General features: G+C 41.0%; 1 long non-coding RNA gene across 7 annotated transcripts in view; it reads right to left on the reverse strand.

The window, feature by feature from the left end:
* Positions 1-8785, reverse strand: part of LOC123638418 — a 39816-nt gene that overhangs the window by 29300 nt on the left and 1731 nt on the right. The window lies entirely within an intron of this gene.

An 8785-nucleotide genomic window follows, 5' to 3' on the forward strand; every position in this document is an offset into this window, starting at 1 on the left:
ATTCAACAAGGATCCATGAGCACTACCTATGTGCCAGTCACTGTTCTAGGTGCTGAAAGCAGAGGAATGAACAAAACAGAAAGTCCCCTGTCAAAACAACATAATTTGTTGTGGTGGGAAACAGACAACAAACAAAATAAGAAGTAATATGTGTGGTGTGTTGGATGATGATAGGTGCTAAGAATATAAATAAATCAGAGTAAGGAATATCAGAAGTTGCAGTTTAAAATACCATGGTGATGAGCAAGAGGAGCAAGGCACAGGAACACCTGGGGGAAAAGCATTCCAAGTAGGGGGAACAGCACTGTCAAAGCCCAGAGGCAGAAGCACACGTGGAGTGTGTGAAGACTAGCAATGAAGCTGGTGTGGCTAGAGCACACAGGTGACCAGGGAAATGGGAGGGCAGGATGTCAGAGGGGTCTGAGGGCAACATCACATATGACCTTGAAAGTCATCATGCTGACCTTGCCTTTGCCTCTGAGAGGGGAACAACTGAAGGGTCTGAGCCCAGGAGCACTGGACTGACTTAAGACTTAAGAAGTCACTTCAGATGCTAGACTGAGACTGGGCTGTGGGTAGGGGTGGTGGATAGAAGACTGAAGACCAGCTGGGAGCTACTGCACTGATCCAAGTGGGATATGAGGATGACTTGTACCAAGGTGGAGCTGTAAAGTAGTGAGAAATGGTCTGATGCTGCACTTATTTTCAAGATAGACCAAAAAGGCTTTGCTGATGGCCTTAGATGTTAGGTGTGAACAATGGAGTGGATCAAGGGTGTCCACAAGGTTTCAGTCCTAAGAAACTGTACAAATGGTGTTGCCATTCACTGAGATGGGGAAACTGTGAGAGAAGCAGGTTGTGGAGGCAGAGGGAGAAGGCAGCACAGAAGTGAAATTTCAGTTTTGGATACACCAGGAGCCGATGGGAGGCCCACGTGCAGGTGCAGAGTAGGCAGGTGGATATGAAGAGCACAGTCCAGCTGAGAGGTCAGGATGGAGTGCAAATTATTCTTTTTGCTCTTCTGTATCTTCATCTTGTTGCCACTGTCCCTTTCCACTTACCTAGTGTATTAGTTATCTATTGATGCATGATAAATCACTACACACATAGTGGTTTAAAGCAACACACATTTATCATATCATAGTTTCTATGGACAGACATCTAGGCACAGGTTAGTGAGGTTCTCAGTTCAGGGTTTCCAAAAGCTACAATCAAGGTGTTGGCCAGGCTGTGTTGTCTGAAGTATTGACTGAAAAAATCTCCTTCCCAGATCACTCAGGTTGTTGGCAGATATTATTTCATTATAGTTGTAGGACTAAGGGCCCCAACCTCTGGAGGCTGCTCTGAGATTCTGGAGGCTACCTCAGCTCCTTGTTATGTGGGCCTCCCAACATGACTACTCTCTTCTTCTTCAAAGCCAGGTAAGGAGATAGAACCCCTAGAGTGGGTCGACTAGCAAGACAGAGACTTATACAACATGCTATAATCAAGGAAGAGACATCTCATCAGCTTTGCCATATTTTATTGGTCAGCAGCAAGGCACAGGTTCAGCCCACTGTCATGGAAAGAGAGCACACAAGGGTGTGAACTCCATGAGGGGTGAGTGATCTTAGGGTCCCCCTAGAGTCTGTCTGTCACGCCATGTAACAAGCTCAAAGTTCTCCCACCGTAAGCAGCCCCTGCTTCTGCCTTCCCTGAACAATATATTCCCACTGGCTTCTCTCTAGGTCCCTATTGCTGCACAAGCGAACTGTCCGAAAAGAGAACACATGACACGAACAGCCTTCCTTCCCTGCCTGCTGTGATGATGGACCACTGCTCTACAACACCATAAAAACTGTTCCTGCCTTATCTTCATCAGGGTAGGCTAACTATTGTAACAAACAACTCCAAAGCCTCATTGTATAAACATAATACAAATTTATTTTTCTGTCTCTTTAGAGTTCAGGACAGATCACATGGGAGGTGAGAGCTCTGTTCCACACTGACCTGCTAGGGCCCCACCCTACTCTGCATCCAGCCAGCAAATGGGGAAGAAGTGATAGAAATATTGGGTAGAAGGCTTCTCATGGGCCAGGCTTGAAAGTAGCTAGCTCTTCTCCTGGGAAATGTCGTCTCACTGTGTCCTTAGGAGAAAAAGACACAGTATTTGGTGAACACATACAAGTTGTCCCCATAAGAGTCTTCTGAGTCTCTCACTATCAGGACCTGGGCCAAAGATGAACACACACTCTTGACCTTCTAGAGTCCTAGTCTGGTATAGAAGAGAAACAAGAAACAATAGTGCAGTGACAGAAGAGTGATTTGTACAAAACGCTGTGGGAGATGAGAGGACAGAGTGAGAAGAGGGGATTACTGAATAGCTACCCCTGCTCCCAGGGCCCTTGACCTCCAGATTTCAGGAACCTGGAGCATCTACTTATAAAAGTCTCTGCCTCTCCCAGGGGCTCTTTGAAGCATGACCTTGAGGACATTGGGGAGATGCTTATCACTCCAACTGCTTTGAGGAAGAAGGAGGAGGGTTTTATGGGTGAGGGTCAGCTTCTTGTCCCCCTTAGTCTCAGTCATTGAGATGCCACAGTGGAGCTGGTACTCTCTTCTTTCTTGCTGTTTCTGAAGCTAGTGTGACTCTGGATCCAGATACAGCCCACTTTGAAATCTTTCCATCTGAAGATCATTGAATGTGAGGTGGAAAAACGCACTGCAGGGTGTCCCCGAAAAACCCGGTAGGTTTTTGCTTGCACTATGTGTGATGGGCTATAAGCCTTCTCTTTGGGGAGATGTATCTGCAAAGTAGAAGTGGGGGACAGGGTTTCCTGGGAGCTTGAGGTTTGTGTAGAAAATTCAGAAAGGACTTGGGGAATCACAAAGTCACCTCAAAATGGATTCTGGGGCATGGAACTGTATGCTATAAGTATCACGTCACCGTTTCCCTCATATCCTTCTTCCCACTGAGCTACCTGCGTCACCAGATGAGGATCTTCTTGAACTATAAACCTCTTTCATCATGTGGCTGATGATCCTACATCTCCACTTCCTCCCAGGCTTCTTTTTCTCAGCCCCTATGGCCTTTCTTCTGCTTCTGGTTCTCTCACCCAACCCCTCTGACAATCTGTCACTGAGGCTGTCAATACTCAGGCACTCTCTCAGTTGAACCTCCCTGGGAAAACTCTGCACTGGGATTGAGGAGCTTCTTCTAGGGACAACGGCCCCAGAGCTCCCATCCCAGCCAGCAGTGGAGGCTGAGCCCCTCTGACTTTTGATCTCAGAGCTTTGATTTCCTTTCCAGTTTTCCAAGGGGCTGGACAAAGGCTGGGGCTAGTGTATGGTGCTCCAGGGCTGAGTGGTGCAGAGGATGAAGGAAGGACCATGCAACATGATAGACTCTTGTTAGGATTGTGCATCTGGTGCTGCCACCCCAGCTGGAAACTGAAAAAGAAACTGAAAGGAAAGCAGAGAGAAGAAACTCTGATATAAAGACAAAAGGGGTGGTGGCTCACAAGTCTCACAATGTTAGACTTTACATCTAACATTCTTACATCTAATGCCACATCAGATCATCTCTAAGAATCCAACACATCCTCCATTAGGCAATTTCAACAACCCTTACATCATTTTTCAGCAGAGTTTCATGATGTCTATTCCAGTTTGTGAATTTGTTTACTTTTCTTTTCTGTAAATAACTTCCCACTTAAAATATAGTGCTTCATCAACGGTTAAGTGCATGTTCTCTAACCTTTTAAGATGTTTATACCAATACATGCCCATTTAGTTTATCTCATGAAAATTGGACCTTGCTATATATATTGTTCCATGACATTTTTTTTTACTTAAACACTAATATTATAGTATTTATAACAAGATAGTTTTCTTTCTTTCCTGTTGCAAATGATATTGCTATAAACATCTTTGTGTGTAAATTGTGCATAGCTTTAATCACTTCTACAGAATAAATTTCAGGATTTCATTTGTCATTCAGATACATTCTTGAAAGTGCAATTGCTGGACAAAAGCAACTTGAATTATTCTTAAGTATGTGTACATACCTATCTATTTCCTACAGGAAAGAAGTGTCTGCTCTTATTTTTGGTCTCTGTTAGGCCCATCTCCTAAAGTTAATGGTTGAAGCCCACCCTTCAGTTTTGCATTCATTTGGGGTCAATTTGAACCTTTTCATTCTCCTCAAGGAATAATTGCAACCTAACAATCCTGAGAAGGAGGATCAAGTTTACTTTTTACTTAGCGTACATCTTTATGACTTATTCTTTGTGAGGCATTGTTATAAGTCAATTGCCTGTATTATCTCATTTCATCCTTGTAACAGCAACACAAAAAGTCAAGTACTATTATTACCCTTATTTTACAGATAGGGAAACTGAAGCACAGAGAGGTTGGGTCACTGGCCCAAGGTCACACAGGTAACTTAGCATCAGAGTCTGTGCTCTTATCCACTCCATACTGCAACCTCTCCTCACCAATTATAAACTTGGGTGCCTGAGATGTACTAAATGGTACGTTCTCAATAGAAATTTGTTAAATCAGTGGATTTGTTTCTGTCCCATTTCACATCCATTTGTTCTAAGACTTTTCTCTCAGGGCTTTGTGGAAAGGCCTGGATGAGAAACTACCAAGGTTAGAGATATGAAGTATTGGGCCCAGAAACTTCTTTTTTTGTTTTGTTTTCCTTTTCTTGAGACAGGGTCTCACTCTGTTGCCTGGGCTGGGATGCAATGGTATCATCGTGAGCAACTTCAAACTCCTGAGCTCAAGTGGGCTGCCTCAGTCTCCTGAGTAGCTGGAACTACAGGCATAGGCCACCACACCCAGCTAGTTTTTTAATTTTTTTGTAGAGAGGGAGTCTCATTGTGTTGCCCAAGTTGCATATTGAACTCCTGGCCTCAACAGATCTTTCTGCCTTGGCCTTCCAAAGTGCTAGGATTATAGGTGTGAGCCACCGCTCCTGGCCCAGGAACTTCTATGACTCTCAGCACCTTGGCTGCTTCTCTGTGTCAAAATAACTTGGATCCTCCAGGTAGCAGTTGGATGTTTCATTCTTACTATAAACACAGAACCAGCCCTACTTATTTTGTGTAATAAAATGATGAGTTGTATTTCAGTTGCCATGGACCCCCAGGTTGAAGGTCATGTAAGCTGAGTATGCCCAGATGAACCAAGCCTGCACCCATGGGTGGAACCTAAGTGCTTTCACCAAGGCATGCTGACCGAATTAAGAAGCCGACACCTCATTGCATGATCCATGAGTCAATCAGATTGAGCCCAGTATCACCCCACAGCATGATCCAGTCATATCATGCCTCCCAGCATCACATCATTGCAAGATCCAGTCAGATAAAGCCTTGTTGCTCTCTTCCTACAAAATCTGCCCCAGATACCAGTTCAGGGAGACAGATCTGAGTATTGCCAGTTGACTTGCAATAAAGCCTTTCTCTTCTCAAAACCTGGTGGCATAGTATTGGTTTTTATGTACATCAGAGAGAGAGCCCATTGCTTGCTTCATAACATTACAGATATAATTTCAAGCAGCAAAGCTTCTGATAGATTTTGAATTTAAAATTAAAACAAACAAAAAAATAAATAAGGATTGATGGATGTATAAGAGATGAAGAGAGGTATGGATTATAATAAAGTAAGAAAATTCAGTAAAATGTTACTTGTACAATCTAGGTCAGGGGTGGGGAACCTGTGGTCCAGAGGCCACATGTGGCCTTGTAGGTCCTTAAGTATGGCCTTTTGGCTGAATCCAAATTTTACAAAATAAATCCTTTCATTTGTATTAATACACTTTGGTTCACCTTTTATATTTTTATTTTATTTTTAAAATGAACCTATTTAAAATACCAAAGAATAAAATAAGTTTCAATGAAATAATCCTCCCAGACTCCCTGACACAATTAGAAAATTAATAAGCCATAAGGGCTAAATTGAGGGCTGCTGTGCTCATGATTTAGTTCTAACTTCCCTGCCTGACTGGCACCAATACTGCAAGAGGCTGGTTGGCGAGAGTTTATGGGATTCCATTATGCCAGTCTGTTATCAGCTTTGACAGTGGTGTACTGTTTGAAGTGGAATTTATGAATAGTTGCATAGCTTGACAGTATTTTTAATTCTGTTTGCTTAACAGCCTATCACATCAAAGAAGACCAAGAGAACACTGAAGGAAGAAAACAGACTTTTTAAATAAGGATTGGGAATTGCAGTATTATCTGGTTTCTGATAAAGATAAGATGATTTGCTTGCTTTGTGATACTGCAATATCAACATTAAAGAAATTCAATGCTCCTCAGCATTATAACACTCATAAAGACCACAAATATTTTAAGTTAGAGGAAGAGGCACAAAATGTTGTATTGTGGAAATTAAAAGATAAAAAGCAAAAGCAGAGACAATTCTTTCAAGCAGCAATAACACCTGGAAATAATGCCACTGAAGCAACATACCTTATATATACCTTGTATACTCAGGGAAAAAAGGGAAGCCATTCAGTGATGTAGAAATTGTGAAAAAATGCATTGTCAAAGTTGTAGGATGCTTAGACTCTAATAACATTTCAAAGTACAAACAACTGCCTCTTTCAAGGAGAACCATAACTGATCACAACATGAATTAGACTTCAACTTAACAGAACAAATTAATGCAATACTTCAAAAGGAAAATATATATTATTCAATCACTTTAGATGAATCAACTGATGCTACTGACTCCACACAGGGTTTATACTTCATGCCGGTAATAGCAGAAGATTTTCTTTGCCACAAAGTGTTACTTACTTTGGGGTTTCTTGCCAACAGAACATGTAAAATAGATAACTTTGACAACTTTCAGGATAAATGTTGTGAAGTTGGACTGAATTTGGTAAATTTACTGAGTGTATGTACAGACAGTGCACCTTCCATGATGGGAAAACATGAAGGGTTTATTGTGCAGGTAAAAAAAAGTATTAACAAATCCAGATGCTTTCATTCATTTTCATTGTATACAATCTTGCATCACCAAAATCTCTGTGCTAAAGCTACTATTTTAAGTGACACTTTGCAACAAGTTATAAGTATTGTTAACTGTATTCCTGCAAATGCAACATGGCATCATCAGTTTTCTAATATGCTAAAGTTGAACCCTGAGGTATTCAGTGTGAATTTGCCATATCATTCTAAAGTGCATTGACTATCGTAGGGACAGGTGTTAGCCAAAATTTTATCTCTAGAGAGAACAGATAGTTACATTTTAAGAACAGAATCAGCAATGCGAATTATTGAAAGAAGATTTCTATGGGAATGCAGCATTTCTAAGTGACATCATGTCAAATCAAAATGATTTGAATATTTCTTTGCAAGGTAAAGCTCAGTCTATGTATGATATGTAGCAAAAAAAATCCAAGCATTTTTTAAAAAGCTATCTTTTTTCAAAATACTTCTTCAAAAGGAAATTTTGGATGAACATTTTCTCCAGTTAGCGAAGGCCATTGATAAGCAGGATGATATATGTGCATCATTTGAAGAATATGCAGCTGTTACAGAACCATTAATTGGAGAATACAATGAAATGTTCACTGACTTTGAGAATTATGACATCACACTCAAATTACCGTTTCAGCTTCTACTTGGTATCACCAAGGCACCTGATGAACTACAAATGGAATTGATTGAGCTCTCAGTAGAGGACATTTTAAAGTCATTGTCTGATGCTAAGAAAGATCCAATTGAAATGTGGAAAAATGCAGTAGAATACCTTCAGCAACATGCCTGAAAAATGTTTTCTTGCTTTTCAGCCACTTACTACTGCGAATTTACATTCTCCTACCTAACCCAAATGAAGACACCCTTAAGGTCACAAATGACTGATACCCATCTAGGGGATCAACTGAAACTGCCAACCCCCATGCTACAACCAATTATTCAAATGCTTTCCAACAAAAAGAAGACACAACAATATCATTAAAAGGTCAGTTAACTTTAAAATTAACAAATATTTTGAAATTATTAAGTACATAGTAGTTAGATTTTTACAAAATAATGCACATTTTTAAGTATATCTAATTGAAGTTTCTTGAATGTGGCCTTATTTGATTACAGCTAAATTAATGCAGACTTTCAACATGAAAAGATTCACCACCCCTTATCTAGGTAGTAGATACACTGGTATTCACTAAAAATTCTTTCACCGTTACTATATGTTTGGAAAGTTTCATGACAAACTAGTGGGGAAGGAGAGAGGGAAAGGGAGAATTGTGTTTTCTGCTGATAACAGAGACCAAAAATACTATCGGCTAAAACAAGAGTTTATTTTCCTGTCATGTAAAACGAATTCAAACGTGGCAGTCAAGGGATAGTCTGGCAGCTCAGCAATGTCATCCACGCCCCAGCCTACTCTATCTTCATTCTCTACTGTCTCAGCACTTGGCTTCCATTCTCAAGGTTGCCTTATGGGCACAAGGCAGCTGCTGTACCTCCGTGTCCAAAGCCTATGTACTAGGTAAGAGGAAGAAGGAAGGAGGGAGTAAGTGTCTCTCAGCAGTTTCAGCCTCCCCTTTTAAGGGTATCTGGGAAAAGCACAACCCTACAACTTCACCTACCAACCAGTGGCTCAAACTTAGTCCCTTAATTTCCTCTATCTACATGGGGAAGACAGCATTGCAGTACACGAGAAAATTAAGCCTTGTTACTAAGAAAAAGTGGGGAATGAATATTACACAAATGACCAGCCATCTTAACCACAGAGCCTGAATTCAAACTGTTGTAATATAATCAGATTCCATCAGCCCAGATCA

The sequence above is a fragment of the Lemur catta genome, chromosome 5 (genome assembly GCF_020740605.2).
Source record: "Lemur catta isolate mLemCat1 chromosome 5, mLemCat1.pri, whole genome shotgun sequence".
NCBI lineage: Eukaryota > Metazoa > Chordata > Mammalia > Primates > Lemuridae > Lemur > Lemur catta.